Raw genomic sequence first — 27,531 nt, forward strand, 5'->3', positions numbered from 1 at the left:
AACCAAAAAAAAGGTTTGTTTGGAAGAAACAAACCTTTCTTCCAAAATAGGAGTTGGACCAACTTCTTTACTGTTGCTCTAGATCTTGCAAATACTTCTAATAATAGACTGGTTAGGTAGTCCTCGAACAACTCTTTGATAAGGGTGATTTAAACAACTCAGTCAAGTAACTGGTTCCAAACTGGCATTTTTCACAATTAATCAGGACTGAATTTGCCAGGCAAACAAATAATGATTTCCAGTTCCAATTTTAAGATGTCATATTACCTCCAGTCTATTCCTCAGAAATGTTAAACTGTTTCATTATTCTCATTTTTTTTCACATTCTTCTTTCTTGATTCTCAGATAATTGTTGAATCAGAGGAGTCTTAATTTCAGGAGATCCTAAGTCTCCCCAAGCCACCTGCCCATGAAAAATAAAATCTAGGGATTTCTAGTTGTTTTATTAGGGGATTAAAACATCATGGGCAAGTATTGGGAAAAACCGGTAACTACCAGAACTATCTAATGATCAAGGTGAGTTGTAAAAGGCACGTATTTAGGCACCCAATGCTTTGAGAAACCTTAGTAGGTATTCTAGGCAACCTGGGCTGAGATAAACTAGCTGAGGAGTGATGCTCTTCAGAAAACCAAACCAAAATTAAGAGATGACGGGAAAGCTGAGGTGAGGGAAGAGAGAAGAAATTGAGAATGAACCATGAACCATAGAACATTCTGCCCTAGGAGAGAATTTTGGCTGAAGGATGCATGACAGAAGCAAAGCCACTCAGGTGTATTTATCATCCCACAGCTAAGGACTGGGCAGGGGCAGCCTTTGGGGTGGCAAGAATATAAGCATGGCCTATGAAGTGGTTACTCTCCCCTGTCCAAGAAATTCTCCAAAATGGACAGTTTACAAAGATTTGGCAGATGCTAAATCATCTGTGATGGGATGATGCTGGGAAGTGTGGTCAAAAGATTCTGAGATTTGGAACCCAAACCAGTGTTAGCTCTGCCCCTTCTCCTTGGGTTCATTCATGGATATGAATGCAGTCAAAATACAGATTTCTCCTCTCACACAGAAAAGAAGTTCAGAAAGTCATGAGGCCTGGACAGGGACACAGAGTGGCACAGAGGAAGGGCACCATGGGCTCTGATACAAGCCAGTGCTCCCTCTAGAGCAGATGCACTGATGTGAGGATGCTTCACTCCTCCTGCTGTCTGGGAGAGCCCTGGTACCTGAGTATCTTTCCTGCATGCAGAGCTAGCACTGCAGATGTTCTTATGCACCCAAGCATTCATTGTTGGGGCTTGGACACATTTGCTATCCATGATCTCAGCCGACCATGAACTGATTTGTTCTATTTGTTGTTCCTGCCTGCTGACCATGTTTGTCCACTTGCTGTCCCTTATGCCAGGTCTCCTTTCTGCTCCTCAGGTTACACTTGGTTCTGTGGTTCTCTGATAGTCTTTGCCTAGACCTCAGGGGTGAAGACTTGGCAGGTGCCTCATAGTCAGAAGAATGATAACAACAACAACAACAACAAAAACAGTTCACAGTGTGCTCTCAAACTCTGAGCACTGGAATCAGACTGCCTGTGTTAGGTCCTAGTTTTGACACGTGGACTCTGCAACTTAACTTTCCTGAATTGCAGTTTTCTCATCAATAAGATAAGGTGATAATAATGATACCTTTCCTTATAGTTGTGCTAATTATAAATATATCACCATGAGTGGCACACATTAAGTGAAAAAATGCTCACTGACTTTTATTAAGGTTACTATTATTTATGACATGCTTTTCCTTATTCTTTTCCTGCTTAAACTTAACTACAAAAATTAAGGTCTCAAAACACTTGCAGATGCCAGGTGGCCCAAGATCCATCTATAATCTTCTGGCCAACCATTGTTTCCCGAAAAAGATTTTCTGAGGAACATACATGTCTATATCTATTTGCATTTCCCTGGACAAGAGCCTGAAGGGATTTGCTCCACTACTAACTATTGTGCTGAGGTCAATGTAAATTTAGCTGCATCGATTCCCCCGTGAATGTGTAATTGCTGCCTGGCGGATCGATCTACAGCACATCAGCATGGTTTGGAAGGCAAGTCTGCACATAATGTGCACACTTCCTCCACTGCTGTCTGGAATGCCCACAAAAGAGTCTCTGCTTCCTTCTGCCAAGGGAAAGTGGCCCAGAATGCTTGCTCTTTTGGGAATAAGAATTACTGGAAGATCTTCACAGTAAATATTAGAAAAATGACTTGGTGCTACTTTCTCTCCCCATCTGTAGCATAAGATGCAGTCAAGTGAAAGCATTAACAAATTGCAAGAAGATAAAAGTCAATAAGCCAAAAATTACAATTTTCAGCATCTTGAAGGACAATCATGAAACAAAACTAAATAACTGCCTTTGTCTCCTTTGGTCCCAGAGGCGAACTGCAAAACAGAGACGATAAACTAGTCTTAGCATTTTCATGTAAGAAAAAGAGGTCTTTGAGATGGGGAAAAAACTCTACTTGAACCTAAGCTATAGATTTAAAGGAGCAGATATTTTGAATCGGCATAGGTAATGCTCATGCTAAGAGTACCTACCCACTTGTTTTTCAGTGTGATAATATTTCTATTTATTAGCTCTCTTTCATAATAAATAAAAACATCTCACATTACCTCAATCAGCATAAATGAGAGAATTTCTTCTAATAATGAAAGAGGGGTGTCTCTTGAAGTCCAAGGGCAGGAATATAGTACTAGAATTGAGGCTTACAGTTTTTCTGTATATATATTTCTTATTTATCTCCTTCTCTGCAGACCAAGTTTCTTCACTTGCAAGTCTACATCATTAAAAAAAAAGAGTGGCCCACACTTTCTGCATTTTAAATATCAGTATTATCTAAACATAGAGGCATGACATCTCACTCAGTCTTAAATTTCAATACTCACAGACAAGCTTCTGATTGGCCTATCTTGGTTATGAGGACTCTAAACTAAAAATAAAATCCTAAGCCCTCATCGACTGAATGGATGCCCTGTGGCCAAGGGGACCCCGGAAAAACCTAAAAACTGAGTTTCTAACTATGACAGGATGGGAGGTCAGACATAGCTCATTATACCCCCTCCCTTTATGGTTTAGACACAAAAACTGACCAGCATTAATGTTAAACTAGAGATCATAAGACTGACAAAATGGACTCATTGTAGCATTAAGACACCAAAATTAGAAATAGGACCTAAGGCCATGGCAGGCAAGGGTTAAGTCACTCACTCCTGCACTTAAAGGATAAACTGTGTTCTAACTGCCACACATTTTTTTCTTTCTTTTTTTTTTTTTTCCCTAGCAGTTAAATAAGCATTGGCCTTGAGATAGGCAATTACAACTCATCCAGCTCATAGACGCTGACTAACTGATGCCCTGGCCCACCAGCCATAGCTGCAGCTTTGATTGGAGAAGAGACTGATTTTAGTAAGTTTCTCCAGGTAAGAAGACTACTAACCATGGCTGGTTGTGGTTAATTTACAGAGGTTGTACATTGCATGCCTTCTTGTCCTGAAAATGCCTTTGGATGTAGAGTGCCTAATTGTAATACATTTAAATATTAAGTCTCCACCCCAAAATGAACATGAGTTTTGTTATATGCATGTTTGTTCAATACACATGTGTCAGGACTACTTCCGTGATTATTCACAGTTCCTCTTGTTACCTGTTGAATATGTATGTTTAGTCAACCCGTTCAGAATAAAGCTGTAAGCCCTCATCTTTTGAACCCAACTCCTCCTCTTTTGAAGTGCTTGTCTCTGGTCTTGGCTGGAGGCTGTGCTTCCAGGCCTGGGAGATGGCCAACTTGCAGGTTGTAACCCCTTATATGAAATAAAGCCTCCTTTCCTTTTCTACCTTTATACGTCTCTCTTTTTTAAGTTGACAAGCCCAATTAACAGCAGACGGGGCAGGACTGGGGCATGGTTACATTGCACAAAATGCCCCAGTAATTCATTATTGTGACCTAGAAATGGAGGAATGGAGGATACAGCTAACATGGTAACACTCTGCACTGGGAAGATGCTATGATAGCTATCCATGATAACTCCACTGCAGAGCCAAGACATTCAAGGAGGGGCATTTTTCATACAATCTTTTGGTTAAATCAAGCAACGTATGAGTCAAAATTGATGAGGTCAAGAAGAGCATTTATTAGTACTTGCAACACTTTAGATTGACCTGTGGTTCATTTTACGCTAACATGAGAAAAATGAGACTCAGGAATGAGTCTCCAGTTGTTGACATTTAGGTCTCCAGGCCACCTGGAGAAGTGACTCAGATCCCTGAAGGCATCTACACAGAAAATTACAACCTGGTCAGGTCAACGTCTCTGTAAGTATTCTTTCTATAGTTCTTGCAGTCTTCCTGTGGAAATCTCTCCTCCTCACCTGGATTTGCTGCTTTCCAAGTGGTCACACTTAACCCTTTGGGAATCAAGAGTTTATGACTGTGGGAGGCTGCACCTCTCTACTTTCCGGCCCTAGGAAACTGAGATGGACACAGCACAAGCAATCTCATGATGGAAGTAAATCCCAGTGGCAGAGTCTCCCTGCAGTTAGCCTTATTCCCTTTCCTCAGGGCTCGTCTTAGGCTTCCTTTAATTATTAAAGAGCGAATAGATCACCCAAGTAAAAGGTGCCCCGGGCCAGTGAAGCCCTCCTCAAGTCTGACTACCCAAGTTGTTACTGCAGAAGGAGGAGGGTAACGTCTAGAGTTCCTTCACCCCCATAGCTCCACTCTGTAATCCTATAAAATGTTTCCCTACAGAAAGAGGCCAAGAGCTGACTGGTGGAGAGTAATCATGGAGAGTAGGACATCGCAGTTTTGCATGTGGAGCTTGACACTCAACAGGGCAAAACCAAGAGGAAAGGGAAGAGTGGGGAGAAGGGTGGTTTTAAGGTGGTCCCCAAATCCCCAGATCTCCCGTCATTTATCAGAACATGACTTGAAGAAAGAATTTAGAAATACATAAAAGTTACTGACAAAATTTTATCAAATCACTTACATTTTGGCCCAAGTGTTTTTCCTTTATAAACTTTTAAATTATACACACAGAAAAACAAAACATGAATGTATAGCTAAATTAATTTTCAAAAATAAAATCACGGATGCCTCTCTCAGTAGCTTCCTGCCAAAGGTCATTACTATTCTAACACTATTAGGTAGTTCTGTCTGTTAACTGAAATTTGTATAGTATGTACTCTCTTAGGTCTGGTTTTTTTACTCAGAATTTTCCAAGGCCAATTTGTGTTGTTCGTATGTTTGTTATGTAAGTTTAATTGATTTGCAATTCTGTATAGGATCACAGTATGAATAAGACACAATATATTTATTCATTCAAACATTGATGGACATTTGTGTTGTTACCATTACAACTTAGCGTTACAAATAATGCTGCTAAAACGTACATAGATTTATATTGACAATATACTAAAGAGTAGACTTTCTGTGTCAGGAATATATATGTGAAATGAACTTTAAGATACTGCCAACGTACCTAAGTGATTGCACGGATATGACATACACTTCTAACAGAAAACTATGAAACTTTCCATTTTTCCACACTTCCCCAACAAATATTATTGTTATTTTTAAAAATCTGACAATTATATTTTCTATTGGTTTTTATTTGCCTGTCTGATAATTGATAGGATAAGCACCTTTTCAAATGTTTATTGGACTTTTGGATATGTTAACTGTGATATGCCAGTTCAGGCATTTTACCATTTTCTATTTGGTTCTTACTGTTTGGGGGAGACCTTCTTACATAAAATATTTTGTTAGCTGGGTATACAGCAAGTATCTTTCATACTGTAACTTGGCTTAATGGTGTCTGTTGATGAACATAAGTGTTAATTTAACATAGTTCAAATTATTAATCAGCTATTTATATTTATTAATTTTTTGCATTATTTTTAATATGTCTTTTTTTTTTTTTGAGACAGAGTTTCAAGTGCAGTGGCATGACCTCAGTTCATTTCAACCTCCACCTTGTAGCTGGGATTATAGTCACATGCCACCACTGGCTAATTTTTGTAAAGGCATCATTCCTACCATAAGTTTATGGAAATATTTTCCTATGTTATTGTGTAAAAGCTTTACTATTTGCCTTTCACATTTTGATTATAACCCACCTGCACTGAATTTTTGTGTATTTGTGAATTAAGGATAAAGATTAATTTTTACATGGCTATCTAAATGCCTCATGTTGATTTAAAAAAACCTTTCTCCATTGCTCTGAAGTCTCCTTTATCATAAAGCAAGTTATCACCTATATGTGGATCTATTTCTGAGCTTTCCATTCTGTTTCCATTTTTTCTGCTTGGTACATGTACAACACTAGCTTTAGCATTATAAAAATCTTGGTACTCAGTAGAACATTTTGTCCAACTTTGTTCTTCATGGTTAATTTTAAGATGTATGAAATTTCCACTGTCCATTTGTTATCACTCTCTAGCTAAATTCTACTGTTCTCAGGGAATATATAAGATTTTAATTCTTTTGAATTTCTTTATGATATAGTATTAATACATACCACTGAATACTCATAATTAAAAAGGATGCTTACTCTGGTAGAGTTTTTATGCAATATTGTATACATATCATTTAAGTCAAGTTTGAAAAGGTATTCCATCTAGATCCTTTTTGATATTTTGTCTTCTTGCTCTATCAGTTTCTGAGGGAGATGTGTTACTGTCTTCCACAATAATTGGATATTGTTTATTGCTCCATTATAGTTTTTGCTTTGTGTAATCTTGAGGATGTACTATTAGGCATATGCATTTAGAACTGGGAAATTGTCTTTGTGGATTTTATCCTTTAGTCATTTTGAAACATTCCTCTTTAACTCTTGTAAAGCTTCCTGTTTTAATAACTACTTTTAAATAACATTAGTGTAGTTATGCCTGATATTTTTTAGTTAGCTTGTGCATTGCACACCTTTTCTATTCAATTGCTCTCAGAAATTTTTGTTCTAACATTTAAGATTTATCTCTTTTGGCTGGATGTGGTGGCTCATGCCTGTAATCCCAGCACTTTGGGAGGCCAAGGTGGGCAGATCACGAGGTCAGGAGATCGAGACCATCCTGGTTAACATGGTGAAACCCCATCTCTCCAAAAAAAAAAAAAAAAAAAAAAAAAATTAGCCGGACGTGGTGGCGGGCGCCTGTACTCCCAGCTACTCAGGAGGCTGAGGCAGGAGAATGGCGTGAACCCGGGAGGCGGAGGTTGCAGTGAGCTGAGATCGCGCCACTGCATTCCAGCCTGGGCTACAGAGCAGGACACAGTCACAAAAAAAAAAAAAAAAAAAGAAAAAGAAAAAATTATCCCTCTTAAGATAATACAGTTTTAATGGTCTAATATTTTTTCTTTTAATTAAAAAGGTTAGTTCACTTCAATTTAGATTAATTCATGATATGTTAGAGTTTAAATATATCATTAAGCCGGGCGCAGTGGCTCACGCCTGTAATCCCAGCACTTTGGGAGGCCGAGGCGGGCAGATCACAAGGTCGGGAGATCAAGACCATCCTGGCTAACAGGTGAAACCTTGTCTCTACTAAAACCACAAAAAATTAGCCGGGCATGGTGGTGGGCACCTGCAGTCCCAGCTACTCGGGAGACTGAGGCAGGAGATTCCATGAACCTGGGAGGCAGAGCTTGCAGTCAGCCGAGATCCCGCCACTGCACTCTAGCCTGGGCGACAGAGCTAGACTTAGTCTCAAAAAAAAAAAAAAAAAGAAAAAAAAAATATATATACATATATATATATAATTATATGTTCTTTCAGTGTGTCACAACTGATGTACTTGTTGTTAGCATTCCTTTCTAGTATTTTCTTAGTAATCAAGTTTTTAAAAATTGTATAGTCTCTTCCTTTAGACATTATTTTGTTAAACATGCTTTTACTATCTCGTTGGTGGTTAGCTGAGAGAACACAATGTCTCTTTAAAAAAATTTACTTGTGCCTAATTAAAATGATTACTTTTACCACTTTCCAGATAGTGGAAACATTAGAGCATTTTTCTATATTTATAGGCCACCATATTCTTTGCTATTTTTGTCATATATTTTAGTTTTACATATTTTTAAAAAATGTTTCAGATATTATTATAGTTTTATAATATTAAAATGTTAGTATTCGTTGAGAGTTACTAACATGCAAACCCATTGACTTGTTCTTCATTTCTTTCTGTATTTGTATGTGTTATTCTGAGATTATTTTCCTTCTTTGATAACTTTATTTTCTTTTTTAAATGATGGTTTTCTAGAAATTTTCATTCTCTCCCTCTGGATGTGTGTGTGTGGCAAATATTTCTATCTCTTCTTCTTCTTCTTCTTTTTTTTTTTTTTTTTTGAGATGGAGTTTTGTTTTTGTTGCTCAGGCTTGAGTGTAGTGGTGTGATCTCTGCTGACTGCAACCTCCCCTTCCTGGGTTCAAGTGACTCTCTTGCCACAGCTTCCCGGGTAGCTGGGATTACAGGAACTCACCACCACATCCAGCTAATTTTTGTATTTTTAGTAGAGACGGGGTTTCACCATGTTGTCCAGGCTGGTCTCAAATTCCTGACCTCAGGTGTTCCACCCGCCTCATCCTCCCAAAGTGCTGGGGTTACAGATGTGAGCCACCATGCAGGCATCATCATGCAGCCACCATGCAGGCTTTCATCTTCTCTTTCAAAGGATGAGTCCAATGTGAATTGAATTCTAGTTTGACAGTTATATTATTCTGTTCTTTATAGATACCTTTTCAATATCTTCTGCCTTCCATCACTTCTTTTGAGGAGTCAGTCATCTGTTTTATTTTTGCTCTTTTGAATTTAATGTGTCTTTTGAATTGACTGATTTTAAGTGTTTCCCATTCTCAAAATGTTTTGGATTCACTTTTGGGTGTACACTTGGTCCATACTTTCTAGCCTCCACCTTTCTAGACTTCAACTACCGGACAAGCCAATTAAATAATTCTATATACTGCAGATGACCTTCTAGAAGCAGTTTCAAGTGATAACTTCTTGTCGCATGATCGCTTAATTCTGATCAAACACATAGTTGACTTCTGCTCATTCTTGTGTAATAGGCTCAAAGCTTTTCTCTGACACTCTTGGGAAAAGTAGAAGTGAGGAATCATGTACTTAGACAAATGAATCTGGGTTCCAATTCTGACCAGTGTGTAACACAAATGTTTTAACTGAGTCCTTGTGGAAACACAAAGGAAGGATCTTGTCTGAATCATGATTCAGAGGAATGAATGTCACTAAAGAAATGATAAATAGCCAGACTTTTAAATATCAGGTGCTGCATTTTGTGTTTTACTTTCATTATTTATTTTATTTTTAGAAGATTTTTGTAAAGTTGCTTATATTGCAGATGACAAAACATTCTCAAAATCATAAAGTAGTTTATAATTTTATAAGGATAACTAAGCATCAAGTGATGAAATTAGGATGTCATCACCATAGTTTTTATTTTATTTTGTAAAGTGTACAGAACCTAGTAGAGCAGATCGTTCATGGATAAACAAGAAATATACATGAGGTACAAACCCATCATGACAAGATGTTATTTGGAAATATTAACCAATGCCTTTTAAAAAATTTGTTCCTTAAAACTCCCATCTCCAACTTCCCTTCTAATATTTTAATATCTTAAATTATCTTGAGCCCTGTCCGTTGTTTCCACTACCTCAGAGATGGGCTGTTACAGTGGACACAGGAGACACCTGATTCTATTTTTTATTTGATAATTTTTTGATAATTAGACATCTAGTTCCTGAGGAGAAAGGAAGGTATTTATGACTTACTCAAAAGATTTAGGTGGATATATTGAGAATAAAATTTCCCTCAGTGTGTAACAGGTTATTCCAAGTGTAATCAAAGAAGAAATGATTATACTATAGGTATCAGTAAATCCCAACCACAAACGATCCCAATCTTCCATTCACAGCCAATCAGGCCAGAAAGGGAACAAAATCCCCAGAAAAGCTGGTGAGGTATAGAGTAAGGGACAAAGTTAAACAAGTGTGAGGAGTAAACAGTCCTCCTAAGAGATAATGTCTGTACTACTGTGTCTAAGCATTTAGGACCTTAGAAAGCCTCAATATGCTCTTTATTGCCGAGAAGTAGCATGGGAGTTTTAGAATGTTTATATGCTCAATAGGGTTAAAAACTACTAGAGAATGCTACTGAACTAAAGGAAGCTTGATATCAAAACAGTAGTAAACTTTGTCTGGATCTGCTTGGCTTTTCAATGAAAGACATCATGAGAGATGTCATGGCACATTATGGGATAAATGACTTCCCTATTATCCCCCAACCTAAGGCACAATAACACTACTCAAGGGAATGCAGGTAAAAACCTCAAAGATTTTTATTAACCCAGCCAGTATCTGTATATATGCACCCCCCCACCCCCCCCACACATACACTCATATCATATATACACACACACAATGTAGAGAGAAAAACTTTTTAGAAAATGGTTTACTATAAAAAATTGTTTATAATCCTGGTATGCAAAAATATTTTTCTAGATAACTATGAATATAAACTATACACATATATATGCATTTAAATATGTAAATGTGTATACATTTATATGGACATATATATACACATACACATATGTGTATACTATTTTCCCAAAGGTTATTCTGCCTATTGTGTGGAGCTTCTGTCAACAGAATTGATTAGAACTAGATAATCTTAAACTGTATACATTTCATTAGTATAAAAAGCTGCTTTAAACACAAAATCAAATAATTTAGTGTTTCTCAATAGTTTGCACGTGTTTTTTCACGTTTATCATTCTTTAGATAAGGGAAAGAATTGCCCCTCCAGAAAAAAGGGGTCAGAGACTGTCAAAAGAACCACTAACCTCTCAAGGATTAAGTGGAGGCTCTCTCTAATTTAAGGTTACAGACATTCTATCTCAGGGCAGAGTCCAGAGCCATTTCTGTTGTTGGATGTCCAAACAGCACTTAATAACTCATTCTTTGTTACAGGTTCTGCAGGTATTTTTCATAAGATGCCTTCATGATTTTGAGTGGTTAAGCAAATGCCAAGTGAACCAACGATAGGCCACCCCTTCTTTCCAACTCTTCCAAACTGCAGATTAGTGAGCAAAATGAATGTGGCAGTTACTTTAAGCCATTAAGCTTGGGAATGGTTTGTTACTCTCTACTGGATAACCAAAACACTCTCCTATTTTTGACTATTTAAACTTACACTCTGACTCCCTGTCCTCATCTGTTAATAAGGTGAGCATGTCAGAGTTAGAATAATTTGTAGATTTCGTTTTGTCTGTATTTAGTGCATACATAAAGTTGGATGTGGCTGCTTAAATGAGTTGGGCAGGTTTGGCCAAGAGCAAGGCATGGACAGTGAGACAGTGGTGTCATTATGTTTGTGCTGTCCTCAAGGCATGACCCAATTCTGAGGTATGGAGCATTTCTCAGCATAATTTCCCAACACTGACCTACATTTGTGCTCCATCAGCTGTTTAAAAAACTGCCAGTCTCTGAAATAAACAATGTTATTAACAGGGTTTGCAGGCATTTGAACTCTTCAATGACACTGAAGTTGTGCCTTTAAGAGCAATATGCATTCCTTTCTGACAGTCTATTTGCTTAAAATCTTAATTGTATTTCTTCGTGGTGGACAGCAAATGGTGTATATGACCTGTTGAGTAATATTAACCTTGCATTTCATGACATCACAATAAAATACTCTCCTGAACACTAGGGGCAAATGAAAGACGGACCTAATACTTACCAGCCACCACATATGAATCATGAGTAGAAACAACACATACGAATATAAGGAAAATTTTCTATAGAATTAAACTGTAGGAAAAGACTTAATCTTCCTTTGGCAATTTAATACTGCCTGAAGTGTATGATCCCATAACAATCCTATATATTTTGGAGGTAATGACTGGAAGTGTCATTCAACAAACTGATGTCTTAAGCAATAAATAACTCTAAAAATATATTAAAAAGATAAAGAGAGAATAGAAGAAAGCTAATGATGCTTGTAATTTGATGGTTAGGCATATATAATGTTTGTTTCTAACTTTTCAGTGAAAGCTTTCCCCCTAGATAGGAATTTGACTTTATTGGAAAATGATGTGCAGTGAGAAATATAAACCAATGTCAACAAGCATGACCTCTATGCCACACAAATATCATCAAGAGCGAGGGTAAGAAATGAAATACAAAGGAGGTAGAGAAAACAAAGAAAGATAGAGAAGGAGATAAAAAAGGAAGGTAAGAGAAACAAAGAGAGGAACTGCTAATCTTGTCGTTTCAGGAGGTGCAATGTGGTAGAATAAAAAAATCTTGTAAGTTTTTTTTCAGTCATGAGTTTGAATCGGATCTCCACCCTTTACCAGCTCAGTAACCTTGGGAAAGTCACTTTAACTCCGTGATTCTAATCTCTGCAGCTGCTCAGTAGAGTTAATGATGTCTAGCACAGTTGGAGATAAGCACACAGAACAGTGTCTGACCCCAAATGTGGGCTGAATGAATGTTTACTCCTTTTTTGTTTTGTTTTGTTTTCCAATGTTTGTTTTCTCTAAACTTCAGACAGTGGAGAGGAAACACAAACTAGCCAAGATACCTCATATTTTCAGCAGGATTCCTAAAGGAAGACGTTGCCTGGGTCTCTCTAGTAGCACAGAACTTCCCTTATTGAGGAAGGCTCTGGAAGTGAAGGTGAATCGTCCTTTCCTCTAACAGTTGGTGTAGACTGTTGGGGCAGCCTGCTCAGCCCAATACTTGAAAGTTGGCTTGGTTTCTCAAATGACTCAGAGATTTGTCTAATTTCTGTCTTAAACTGGACGTTGTCAATGCAGCTTAAGAGTATAGATGAAGCTTCTCTGCTCCCATGTATTACACAGAGATCCTAATGCTCACATCTAATACTGAACTAAAATTCACTAGGAACTAATATTTTAAATCAGCTAACTCCTGGAAATGGTTGTCTTTGGTTGCAGCCTCTAGAGAGCAAGGTGATTGCTGCCAGGCTTGCCTGGTAAAGATTTGGTCCTATCTTTAGGGGTGGAGGGTTTATATCATCTTGAAACCTGGAAGAACTACTGGTCTTTAACGCTTGTGGAGAGTTCAATTCCATCATCATCTCTTCACTTGACTGCGGTTAGAGAGACTTCCCACACTCTTTATGACTCTGTGGTTCTAATCTGGAGTCCCCCAGTTAGATGCAGCATTTCTTATCCCACAGTCACCACTCTTTCTTGGGTCATTCTCTCCCCAGCCAGGCTGTGAGTTTTTCAAAGTCCAACTCCCTGATTTGTTCTATTTGCTCCCTTTCATATATGGTGGGTATTTGTAAGCTTATTAAATAATTAAACCCCACAGGGAAATGATATCAGAGTGCCATTTTGTTGAGTAAATGCTGATTTTCCTGAACTTCTCACAGACCTGTTGCCTGTGGATAATGGATTTGTCAAAAAACAAGAGTAGCCTGTACCCAAACCAGAGAAGTGGGTTGTTCTCCTTTTTGAAATGGAAAAGGACAAGGACAAGGAAATTCATTCTGTTGAGCATCTACTCTGTGCCAGATAAATTACTAGGAACTTTAAATATGCATTTTCACTGAATTGTTTAAATAGTAATAGGGTTATATGGTTGGAAATAGGGATTAGACTGAAAATAGAGACAAAAATACTAGAAAAATGAATTTGTGCTTGAGACTCCAGAACATAATTATTGCCTGTTTGGATAAGCCTGATATTACAGAGAACATATCACGTAGGGCAGTCCTGATACGCATAGACATCACATCACAAGCATGACTTCCACCCTTGCAAGGAGAGAGCCATGGCCACCTCTTATAAAGATAAATAATTGCATGAGGTTGCTGAAAGTATCTAGGATTCATACCCTGATTATTCATGATCTAAAGGTCATTTTCTTTCTATCATGCCTTTGCCTCCTTATTTCATAATGGAAAAGTAGAGCAATAGATTGGAAAAGGATAACATGTACATTTTCTTAGTTATGTGAATAGTGACCAAACCTTCTAAGAAGTGAGAAAAAGATAGGAATTCATTTTCTGGGAGCTGAGGGGTACAGTACTATGCATTAGACATGAAATGCCATAGGCAACATCAGTTCTTTGCTTTCCTCTGCTTCCCTAGATATACATTTTCCAAAGACTAGTAATTCTGAAAATAGGTTACATTGATGAATACTGTACTGACTTAAAAAAAATTTCAGAAACATTACTGGTCAGTTATAACTGGTAGCTTTTAATGCTGTGTATACTTTTACATAGGTGTAATATTTTGTGCTGAATGTACTATGTCTATGTCACTATAAGGCAACTAAACAGAAAGAATGAGGACTGACTTTGCAATTATAGAGTATTAGGCACTATATCAGTATATAGTGACTCAGATACTTACTTACTCTGTGACCTCAGGCAAAGTACTTATCTCTGTAAAATGAGGAAATGTCAGCTATTTCGTAGAATAGTTAGGAAGATGAAATGATGTGTATGTTAAATGACAAGTCCAAAGCTTGGAGAAGTAATTCATGCATAATTTTTGCCTTTGATGTTGAGGATTTTGACTGGACTGATAAATACATTCTGTTCAAACTGTAGACTGATGTGGTCTCAGGTTAGAATGACAATGACAATGGCCACGCTAACAGGTATGAGGTAATATCTCAATGTAGTTTTGAATTGCATTTCCCCAAAGATGCAGAGAAAAGGAACCCTTATATGTTGTTGGTGGGAATGTAAATTAGTATGGCCATTATGGAAAATGGTACAGAGGTTTCTCAAAAAATTAAAAATAGAATTATCATATGATCCAGTCATTCACCTTCTAGGCATGTATCCAAGGGAAGTGGAATCAGTATCTTGAGGAGACTTCTGCACTCCTAAGTTCATTGCAGCATTACTTACAACAGCCAAGATTTGAAAATAGCCTAAGTGTCCACTGACAGATAAATGGATAAATAAACTTTGGTGTGCATAGGCCAGGCGAGGTGGCTCATGCCTGTAATGCCAGCACTTTGGGAGACCAAGGCAGGTGGATCAGGAGGTCAGGAGATCGAGACCATCCTGGCTAACACAGTGAAACCCCGTCTCTACTAAAAATGCAAAAAAAAAAAAAAAAAAAATTAGCTGGGCGTGGTGGCGGGCACCTGTACTCCCAGCTACTCAGGAGGCTGAGGCAGGAGAATGGCGTGAACCCAGGAGGCAGAGCTTGCAGTGAGCCCAGATCAGACCACTGCACTCCAGCTTGGGAGACAGAGCAAGACTCCGTCTCAAAAAAAAAACAAACAAGCAAACAAACAAACAAAAAAACAACTTTGGTGTGTGTATTCACAATAGAATACTATTCAATATTCAAAAATAAGGAAGTACTGCCATTTGTGACAGCATAGATGAACCCGGAAGACATTAGGTTAAGTGAAATAAGTTGGACACAGAAAGACAAATACTGCATGATATCACTTATATGGGGAATGTAAAAAAGCTGAACTCATAGGAACAGTAAACCAGCAGTTTTCAGGGGTCAAGGAGTGATGTTGGTTAAAGAGTACAAACTTTTAGTTCTAAGATAAATTCTGGAGACCTAATGTATAGCATGGTGACTACAGCTAATACTAATGTTTTGTATACTTGAAATTTACTAAGAGAGTAGCTCTTGAGTATTCTCATCATACATGCAAAAAATGGTAACTATGTGAGGTGACAGATATGCTAATTAGCTCAATTGTGGAAATCATTTCACAATGTGTATATATATACACATCAAAACATCACATTGTACACCTCAAATATGCACACTGTTTATTTGTCAATTATACCTTAGTAAAGCTAAAAAAAGAAAAAATGCCAAAGATATCTAGACAAAAAGGGAGGGATCAATACCTCATGATGGTGTGGGAGAATGGCAATGTGCCTGGATGTTGTTGCCTTCTGTAAACTGAATCAATTCAATAAGCAAGTTTAGTTAAAGGAAAAAGGGCATTTACCTTTTTTTTTTTTTTTTTTTTTTTTTTCTGGGAGTAAAATCAGGGAGAATCTGTTTTAAAGAAAGGAAGAAAGGATATCTAGTTGGAAATAGAAAAGAGATTGACAAAAGAGACAAAAAATCAGGGAAATGGGAATTTGTGTTTGAGTCTGGAATGAGGCACTTGCTCATTCGCAGGGGCCTGGTGTTGCAGGGAGGATGTTGTCTGTGTCTGACGTGCCCAGAACCTCACATCGCAGGTGTGACTCCAACTCTTGCCCACTGCCTATCTAGAATTTCATACCAAGCACCTTCACAAGGCTCACCCTTCTTTCTTTGCAGTTTTGAGGACATCTGCATGAAAGCACAGACTCTGCCTCCTGCAGCTTTCTCACCACCTAAAGTGGCAGTATAGCGGTAGCCATAGCAACACCTTCGGTATTGCTAACCTGGAGTTACAAACTCTCAGGTAGGAAATGGGAGGCAGACACATATTGAACTAAAAAAAAAGAAAAAAAAAAAACTAAGGAAAAAAATGATTTCAAAAGTAACCTTTCCTCAACGCCAGACCCCACTAGATTATAAATCAGCAGCAAGGGAGAAGAGACACGAGAACAGTGCTTATCAAGTATCTCCTGTGTTTCAGCACCAGGGGTTGCCTAGATTTTTAATAATGAGTAGTAGTTCTGAAAATAATCCATGAGGAACGTATGCTTAACAAACTTCATCACTTATGCACAAACAAAGGTAACAAGTTGTTAGGTAACTTGCTCAGGTGTACAAGGCTGATCAGTGGTGAAGCAGGAATTTGTGCCAGCTGTGACAGATTGTCTGGCCCCATAAAAGTTTGGTCTCCAGACCATGAACACGTTTCTGATGGCATTTTGTTTCATTAACTGCTATTCCTCTATTCTGCAGTGTAGTCCTCCTTCACTGAGCCTTTTGTCTGTGCCTGCCTGCTTCCTTATCAAGAACCTCATCTGGAAAACTCGCTTTGTGGCCATTTTGCTTCAATGCCCTGGAGGAAATCAAAGGCCCTTACTTTGTCCTGCAATGAATATCTAAAGACATCTTCATCCAACAAGCATATGAAAAAAAATTCAACTCATCCCTTATATATGCAGAAAAGACATGGAGATTCAGATGTTAAGACAGAAATTAAAAATTAAGAGATGAGATTTTAAATTATTGAATCTTGGCTTAAACTTGGGAAGAGTTGAATGCATTACAGAGAAGTGAGAAAGATCAAAGGACACAAAAACATGGAGATATGTATGACCCTCATCTCCTTTTCCTGTTTCTCATCAAAATTGTGAATTTCCGTACTTGGAGACCTCTCAAATGAAATTCTGTTCAAGGTGGGACTTTAATCTTCTCTTTTTGTTGTTCTATATTTCTTTAAGTGTTTATGATCATGATACGCTATCTTTATAATTGTAGAAAAAAGTTATATTTAAAAAGAACAAAATCCTAAATTTCTAATAAAATTGGGCACACACACACATAGATAAATGCTTAGCAAACCAGCCCCATGATTGGCTTCAGTTTAAAGAGGCAGCAGAAAGGGGCTTGACTGGCATTTTAATTAGTTATCCCTGAGATCCTTATCAACATTTGACAGGTCAATATGATTTCAATGTGATTTATTTTCAAGACATGTAGAGAGGAAGGCTAACTCTGGAACTTGGCACATTCAAGATTTTCTTCACTCGTGGGACCCTCTGTGGGGCAGCTGAGATTTCTCCATTCATCACTTGATAACACCTGTTCCTATGCAGAACAAAGCTTGAGACTGATGTTACTTCCTGCTTCTAGGGCCCTTGGTAGCTCCAACCAGAACATCATCTGCAATACGCAGGTGACAATATGGAGTTCTAGCAGAGGAAGAAAAAAATGCATTCAATATACACTGCTTCCATTTATCGTGTCTGTGCTTCTCTGTCCTCTAAAGTCAAATCGCCAAAATACTAGGCATCATTTTCCCTATCCTTGTGAAACAAGGGACTGTGGCACTGATGATACTTTTCTCTGCCTCAGCTAATCTGTTTAAGGAAGGTGACTGAACAACTAACATGGAAAGCAGGAAATTTTTCATGAGAAGCAATGAGGAAATTTTTCATGAGAAGCAATGAGGAAATACACTCAATTATTTTCAGTTCGGCTTGGTGTCAGCTATTGTTTCTAACTTTGAAACTAACTTCTCAATGTTCCAGCTTTTCCCCTTCTATTCTCTGTCCATGTCATTTTTTATCCTTCCTCCTTATCTTGATAATGAGTTTATTTAAAAATTAAAGTCATAAACAAGAATTTAAAGAAAAAAATATCTAAACCCTTTGCACATTTGTCTTCACTGGCTTTGTGGGGCCCTCTAGAGTTTCTTTCTCAGGTGTCTGGGGCCTTAGTTCTTTCTCAGACTTGCAGAGCCCCACAATGTTTGCAAATAACACTGGCCCAATGGAACTGCAGCCTGGAGACTATCATGCTTTGCCTAACTTCTCCAGTCAGCACCTGCTCAGTGTCCATCCACACTGGATATTATGATGAATTCCAGTTTACCTAAAGTAAACATGGTTCAGTGAATTTCTCCCCATTTTAGAGTCTGTGGAATCAAAGAATACAAAGGAAGTGTCTGGAGAAAACTATTCCAAGGTCAGAGACCCACAGCTGGAGTCCAGTTCCAGTGGTAAGACAGGCACACAAGGGGAAGTCGGAGTACAGGTTGGAAATCAGAGGAAAACCCAGATGCTTGGCCAGTCTCGCACAGTGGGGACTCTGGGGACAACACACAAAGAACAATTGATGTGTACAGTAATGGCGGGTTCCACAAACATTCTGCAATCCCTTTGTTCCCCAGACAGAAGAACATAGGAACAGTCAGACATGCTGTCTCCCTCAAAGAGCTTAAATGTTATCTATTTATGGTATCTCAGCTTCTAATTCACTCTTTTAGCTTGCTCTATGAAAGTGGATCTGAGGTCTTTAAGTACTTTTTCTCTACTAGCAAACAAAATGCTAAATTTTGATAGTAGAGAGTGCTTGAGAGACATTTCAGAAGAAAGGGAAGAGTTTTGCTTCCTGCTTCCAGTGTGCTCCTTGTGCAGACTCCTGCTGAGTTATGCAGCTTCTCTAGGTTGAGCTCCTGTCGCACACAGGACTTCCCCAGCAGGGCCTGCACTTTCTCCGGTGTCCAGGTTCTGCGGTGCACAGCAGCCACAACTCCTGGTGGCCAGCAACTTCCTCTAACAACCTCCTCAAGCCGTTTTGTAGCAGAGTGCTTCTGATGAGACATTTCTCTGTGAACAGCTTCTGTCAACTTCTGTAATTCCAGCAAGTCCTTTGGGTGTGTCAACAAAGAGATCTCGCTGTCCTTCAGTGAACTATGGCCATGCATCCCCAACAAAAGAAGCAATAAGGTACTCTAATTCTTTGCCTCTCTGCTTTTAAGATAAAAACCAGGCACTTGAGTTGTTTCATTTTTTTTAAAAAAAAATCAAAATTTAATGAATGAAAATATATTAAAAATTAAAGTCATTTTTCCATCTTGGAATCGAGACATGACATTTCCTTCTTGGGGAAAAAATGTGGAAGAGAACAGAATTATAGAACATCTGAGCTAAAAGGAAGCTTTGAGATCATATATTCCAGTGACTTCATTTTGTAATAAGAAACTGGAATGAAGTGGCTTACACAAGGGCACACCGTGGAGAAGGTCAAGGCCTCCAGACTCACCACAGTGCTCTTTGGTTGGTTATATAAAACTCCTAGGTGTTTCTAATATGCACCCAGGATTAGAAACCATAGGTCTAGGTGGAAAAATGAAACCATATATGCAAGTGCACAGAAGAGGGAATGTTCACAGGATTCCACGTATCTCATTAACTTTAAGTCTAGTGTCCAATTTCTTTGGGCTTTAAAAAAAATCCACCTTTCTTGGGCTTCACAGACCAGGAGATACTCACTTGGAATAAGGCTGTAGTCATGGTAATAAACAGAACTGTTTGAGAACTACCCTTTTAGCAAAATCACTGAAACTCTGGCCCCCAGATTCCTCCTTCTCTTTGTGAGCTCCTAAGGTGACCGTTTGGCTCCTGAGCAACCGTGACACCCTTGGCCACACCAAAGCTCATTGTAGGGCCTGTGATCATTCTTTCTTGGCCTTACCTGTGGCTTCTGTATGGCTTCCTGGTTCAGCACATGGTTATTTTTCCAGCAGGTCTTGATTCTACTTCAGTAGTCTCTATGCTGATTTTTTTAGTAAAATTTAAAATGTATGTTTGGATTAACATATGGTGGCCAGTATTTTACCAGGCCAAGATGAGATCTTGAGAAAGAAACACTATTTAATATTATCTTCTGACAGAAGAAAGGATATTTGAATATATCCTTTCTCCAGTGAGATACTCCAGAATATAGAAAGGAGGAGATGTTTACATGAAGAACATATTTTTAAATTTAATAAATATTTTATATAAAAGTAACTACAGAATTTTTTTTTTCATTTCTAGAAAAATCATTACAGGTGGACTCTGGTCCATGAACCAGTGTTTAGAATGCACTGCTATACGTTTTTAGGAATATGTAGGCATTTGGTAGGAAGGTTACATAAGTACATCTGTGCCATAGTGCTTTATCATCCACTCCCTTCTGATCCTCAGCCAGGTCAGGTGAGGGTCTCCCACAAACAAGAGAATTCCATACACTCCTGTCAATGTTAAAGATATTCAGGATTTCTCAGTTTACTAGGGCATGTTTTAGTTTAATTCTTTGGTTGTGAGAAACAAGTCATCTGCATTTTTTTTCCCAAAAGAGGATGTTGATTTTAAGGAAACATGTGAGCTAAAATTCTGTTTATTTTTTGGGCCCTTACTCATGATCTTTGTACTAAAAAAAGTAAACAAAAAAAATTTGGAGCAGGAAAAAAATTAAAATATGTTTACTTGAAATGTTTGCTATGGAAAGAGTCCATCCATAAGATGAACTTGGCTTTCAGAATAAAAAGTACACTGTGATTCTAATGAAGAAGAAAGTTATAAATGGCCTGATCACTGGTAGAAAAACAGAAGTTGTGATTTATAATTATAATTATTATATCTATAAGGACTGCTATGTGTTATATTTCTGATTAAGGACTCAGAAATGTATAGAAAAGGGGCTCAAGACACTATTTATTTGGGAGGATAGTATTAGATAGGGTGTCCTTGTATTTTGAGGTTTATTCCTGAATTCAAATTATATCTTTTATGATTACATGAAATAATAAACATACTTATTCATATGGAAGAGGGCAGGGCGTCAGTTTTGTATTTTCATATGTTTGTTGATCTCCCCACATGAGAACTAATTCTTTCAAAATTTTTTACTTCAAATTTCTGGAAGAAAACTGTGATTAACCATATTTGCTTCTTCATGTCAAGTCAAAAATCACCATTCAGGCTTTATTTTACTTCTTTTGCATGAAGTGCTCATCTTTGGTTCAAATAGCTGTAAAAAGTGAAGAACATGGGTTATATAGTAAAAGAAAGGCCATCTGCTGGCTGAAGGACTGGTAGATTCCTTAGAAGCAGGTGTGATGAGGAAAGCAGCTTAAATATGACAGTCTAGTACAATGGTCTTGGCCTTTGTTTTCAGTCATTGGCTTAAACTCATTCAGCCATTAAGTATTCATGAAACCCATTATACCCTTAAGCAAATAAAAAATCTGTTAACCTACCCGTCAGTCTGCCCAGGCATATTCGGAGCCTCATGGAGGTATCTGTGAAGAAGATGAGCCCAAGAAAGCCTAAGTTCGGTACACACAGTAGGACTGAATCAGGTATGCTTGACAGATTACATCAGAAAGACTTTTAACTGATCAATTTCCTTAAAGCAATTTTGATTAATCTAGGCTAATCAAGGTAGTGATTGGTAAATGAAGACATAAAGAAACTCAGTAAATGAGATTTTCAAAGAATATGTAAATTGAGAAGGATGTGCTAATGATGCGATGTCTGTTCATTTATGTGTCAGTAGTTGTTGAAAATATACTTTCATGCTTTTTAAAATTAGGATAGTAATTATTTTATGAGGCATCACAATAGTATTTCTCCCTTGTAAATGTTGAAACTAGTTGCCATAACATCCCATCAGTGAAATTTGTGTGAGCTCCTCTGAGCTCCTCTTTTAAAATCTTAGAAGTTTGAAGAAGCAAGTTCTAAAGACTTTTATGAGTTTATGTAGGTATTGAAGAAAGAACAGTGCTGTCATGCTACCAATAATATGAAGGTCATGGTCCACTAATGTTAACTATATTAAAAGAAAATGGGCTGGGCGTGGTAGGCAGCTCAAGCCTGTAATCCCAACACTTTAGGAGGCTGAGGTGGATAGATTGCTTGAGCCCAGGAGTTCAAGATCAGCCTGGGCAACAAGGCAAACCCCAGTCTCTACAAAAAATACAAAAATTAGCTGCGCATGGTGGCATACGAATGTATTCCCAGCTTCTTGGGAGGCTGAAGTGGAAAGATTTGTTGAACTGGGAAGGTTGAAGCTGCTGTGAGCCACAGTCACACCACTGCACTCCAGCCTGAGCGACAGAGCTAGACTCTGTCTCAAAAACAAAAATAAACAAACAAAAAACCAGAAAAGAACAAGAAAGAAAATTATTAAATTATGAATTAAATTGGATAATAAAGAAATGAAAGAGGAACAAAAACAAAAGGAAAGGAGAGAAAAATAGAGAACTGGTACTTTATATGTGTTTGACTTTTACCAGACACAAGAGTGGGGAAGCTCAAGTCCAGGCATCATGGGGCAGATCCAGGCTTCTGTACTCGTCAGCTTTGTGACCACAACCAAGTTCCACTGGTGCCCCTGAGACATCAGTCATCTCATTTACAAAAATAGTAGATGAGATGATTTGCAAGGTACCTTCCCAATTTAGAACTTAGCTTTATATAATTGTAAAAGGAAAGGATTTCATTTTGCTTGCTTTAAACCGCCAGATACCAACCGTGCCTCTGCAGTACTGAGAGACAAATAAACCCAAAATGCTTTCATGACATAAATATGCATATGCTCATGGATTGCCTTCAATATCTCGTGCAAGCTCATTCATTAATAAAATATCAAAACGGTAAATTATGTAATTACCCAGAATTTGCTTAACTGAAAAACACATTTGCCATGAAGGTAGTGCCTAGACCTAGACATCAGGTGGACTATGTAGGCAGCCCCTAAGTTCATCCTGACCAAAGCTAGACCCTTGCCCCAGCAGCGTGTGGCTTACGTGTTAAAGCAACTTCAGTGGAGTCACATGGCTGTGCCTCCTAGGGCTTTGGGGACTTTTGTGCCATATGGAAGGTCCTCCCTGTTGCTCCTAGTGCCTGGGGCAGGCGAGCAGACTATGCATCAGCAGCAGCGCTGAGACAGCAATTTGGCACTCATAGACAGATCTGGCTCAGCCTCCGGCAAACAACATCTGTCCTGCTGTTCAGTTTTATGGGGGTTACCACCTCCATGTTTGAATATCTAACATGTTCCTTATATAGCACGTGGCAGAATGGAATGGGAGTTCATTTAGGGAAAATGACTGGGTTTAAACCTTAGTCATCACTCATGAGCTAGGGGACTATGAACTAATCTCTAGATATCTCCAAACCTCTCTCCTCATCTATCAAGTGGAAGTAACAATTTTAATGGCTTGATTTGTCTTTCAAAATTCTTACGGTCACAAAAGCCTCTCCTGCGGGCAAGAAATCAGCAACAACTCCAAATCAGCAAAGGAAACAGACTTAAAATACATGCTCATTTCCAAAAGGTTTATACAGAATCAACAATCCAGCCATGGCTGACCCTGTGAACACGAACATAATGTTTATGCATTATGTTCCTTTTGTCTCTATACTTCCAGTTTTTCATTCCCGCGCTTCTTTTAGTGTCTTCAAATCCACATTTACTCTTTTGTAATTTATATTGCCTTAAGGCCTGTGCCAGGTATGGCTGAATGTTAACTGTGTGGAAGGTGTCCATAACCTACCCAACACCATCATCATAATATAATAATAGCTGACCTTGGCCAGGTCTACTCTCTGTCTGCCATTGTGGTGAATGTTCATGTGGCTGGTTCCTTATTTCATCTTACTGTCATTCCCAGGAGCAGTGTTTTATTAATCAGATTTATTCATTTATAGATGAGGAAACTTGCCTATAATCACAAGTGCCTGACAATTTCCTCAGACCTTTATCTATTCCTCCCTTCCTGTTCACTATTATTCTTTTATCTCCATGGTTCCCAGACTCCTCATTCTATTCCAGCTCTATTACTTTTTCTTCTTTTCTTTGGGTTGGTTAATATCCGCAATCTTCTTTGCTTCTTGGCTTTGCTTTCAGGTCTGACTCCATTTTTTTTCTCACCGATTTCTGGATCCCATATAATCTTGGATAGAAAAATGATCTATACTGCATCAGAATCATGGGACCTATTAGCAAAGCTTTTGCATTCTATCCCTTCAATTGCAGCTTCAACCTCATTGTCTAATAAATAATAACCACCACTTTTTGAGGGATCAATGTATATCAGGCAATTTGCTGAGAGGACTTAAACCTGCACCATTTCATTCAGACATTATAATAGCAATTAAACATTGCTGGCTCTAATAGCAAGGTACTAGCATTTTAATGAAGCCCTAACTCCAGTACACTCAGTATATGACAGAGCCAGAACCTCAGTCAAGGTCCATTTGTTGACACCAGATTCTACCGATAACCCTTATAATATGTTAACTTTAACTGTGCTCATTCTGACTGCTTATTTTATACCATCCCATGGTTCCTTGATTTTATTCTAGATCCCATCTAGAATTGAAGCCCATCTAGAATTATTACCTTCATACTAATCCTTCCACCTATGCATATTAAAACCCTAAGAAGTGCAGCTCCAAAAAGTGCCTAGTAACAAAAACAATTATTTCCTAATATTCTGCAATATGAATGACGTCCCCTTGAGTTGTGCAGCAACTCGACAGGGCAGACCTGAGAGCGTAAGCTGTGTGTCTGAAGTGACACATTATAATACAGTGCTATCCTAGTGTACTAGGAATAGGGGAAAACTACATAAAAAGCTTTCATTAGGAAAATTCTCAAGGTTAGGCAGCTGCCTTTCTTCATAGAATGAAGGAACCATCTGCTACTGCTCATGCTGCCATGTTGCCTGATGAATTCTTATTGCCCACTGGTTGAGACCTCTGGTGTTTCTGTCATGATAGACCAAGTAAGTGTGATATATAATTTATAAAGTCTTTTAATTTGGGATAAATCCAATGGATTTTGTATTACAATGTTGCCAAAATCAAAAATTTAACTTTTTGAACTTTTGAACTTTGATTGTTGAAGGTTTGATAAAAATTTTACAACCACCTATTAAAAAAGATCAACAAACCCAAGACATAGAACATATGAACTAACCTGTACCCAGAAACATAATAATTAAAGTGCTTAAAACCAGTGATAAAGATAAAATCTTAAGATAAGCTAGAAAAAAAAAGACATTTGTACACAGAGAAACAGATATAAGGATTACTGCAGATTTCTTGCCAGAAAAAAAACGCAAGTGAGAAGACTGTGTAACATTATCTTTAAATTATCTTTATTATCCTTTTTAGCATCGTCTTTTAAAAACATCACTTTTTAAATGTCATCTTTCAAAACATCCTTAAATGAACATAGAATTCTATCCCCAGTGAAGATAGAATTCTGTCTTCTAGGCTGTCGCCCAGGCTGGAGTGTAGTGGTGTGATCTCGATTCACTGCAAGCTCCACCTCCCAGGTTCATGCCATTCTCCTGCATCAGCCTCCCAAGTAGCTGGGACTACAGGTGCCTGCCACCATGTCTGGCTAATTTTTTGTATTTTTAGTAGAGACGGGGTTGCACCGTGTTAGCCAGGATGGTCTCAATCTCCTGACCTCGTGATCCGCCTGCCTCGGCCTCCTAAAGTGCTGGGATTACCAGGAAGATGACTTTTAAAAACAAAGATGATTATTCACACCTATTAGAATGACTGAAATCCAAAATACTTACAATACCAATTTTGGGTCACAATGTGGAGCAGTGGATGAGACCTTCATTCATTGCTGGTGCAAGTGCAAATAGAGTTTGCCAGTCTTTTACAAAGCTAAACATACTCTTGCAATATGATCCAACATCTAGATATACTCAACTGATTTGAACACTCAAGTTTACCAAAAAATCTTCTTGGAGATGTTGAATTTTTGTAGCCCTCAAAACTGGAAACAACCAAAACTGGAAACAACCAAGATGTCCTTCATTAGGTGAATGGATAAACAGTTTCACATGCCTACAATATAATACGATTCAGTGATAAATAGAAATAAGTTTTCTAGCCACACAGAGACATAGATGAATCTTAAATGCATGTTGCTGGCTGGGCATGGTGGCTTCTGCCTGTTAATCTCAGCATTTTGGGAGTCTGAGGCAGGAGAATCTCTTGATGCCAAGAGTTTGAGACCAGCATGGAAAACATAGTGAGATCATGTTAATCTAAAACAATTAAATGAAAAAGCATATTCCTAAGTGAAATAAACCAGTATGAAAAGGCTACGTACTATATGATTGAATTTGTATGACATTCTGGAAGAAGCGTAATTATACAGATGGCAAATAGCCAGGGGTATGAGGGAAAAGTTGAACAGGCAGAACACAGGATTTTAGGAAAGTAAAACTACTGTGTATAATACTGTAATGGTATATACATGATGATACACATTTGTCAAAACCCATAGATCTTTAAAACAAAAAATTTAATGTATGTCATTACAACATTAATGTGAAAAGAATTGTTATTTCTAAATAAAATTTTGTTTTTTATTTTTGATGGAATTAACAACAAAGAAATGCATGTTTCTGCAAAAACCATGATCTCATTCCTTTTTATGGCGGCATAGTGTTCCATGGTGTATATGTACCACATTTTATTTATCCAGTCTATGACTGATGGGCATTTAGGTTGACTCCATGTCTTTGCTATTGTGATAGTGCTGCAGTGAACACACACGTCCATGTATCTTTATAATAGAATGATTTATATTCCTTTCAGTATCTACTTAGCAATGGGATTGCTGGGTCAAATGGTATTTCTGCCTCTTGGTCTTGAGGAATCACCACACTGTTTTCCACAATGGTTGAATTTATATCTCGAGCAACAGTGCAAAGCGTTCCTCTTTCTCTGCAACCTCGCCAGCATCTGTTGTCCTCAGCAAACTAAAACAAGAACAGAAAACCAAATACTGCATGTTTTCACTTATAAATGGGAGCCGAATGATGAGAATGTATGGATACATGGATGGAGGGGAACAACACACACTGGGATCGGAGGAGGGAGAACATCAGGAAGAATAGCTGATGGATGCTGGGCTTAATGGTGATGGGATGATCTGTGCAGCAAACCACCATGGCACATGTTTACCTATGTAACAAACCTACACATTCTGCACTTGTACCACTGAACTTAAAATAAAAGTTGGAAAAAAATCCAACAACAAC

At 38.1% G+C, this 27,531-nt stretch overlaps 1 long non-coding RNA gene across 1 annotated transcript; it reads left to right on the plus strand.

The window, feature by feature from the left end:
* Nucleotides 1-3,324: 3,324 nt before the first annotated feature.
* Nucleotides 3,325-27,531, plus strand: LOC141407605 (uncharacterized). The gene is made up of 2 exons (XR_012417271.1): nt 3,325-3,457; nt 16,917-27,531. It is a non-coding gene; the product is annotated as an uncharacterized lncRNA (long non-coding RNA).

The sequence above is a fragment of the Macaca fascicularis genome, chromosome 9 (genome assembly GCF_037993035.2).
Source record: "Macaca fascicularis isolate 582-1 chromosome 9, T2T-MFA8v1.1".
NCBI lineage: Eukaryota > Metazoa > Chordata > Mammalia > Primates > Cercopithecidae > Macaca > Macaca fascicularis.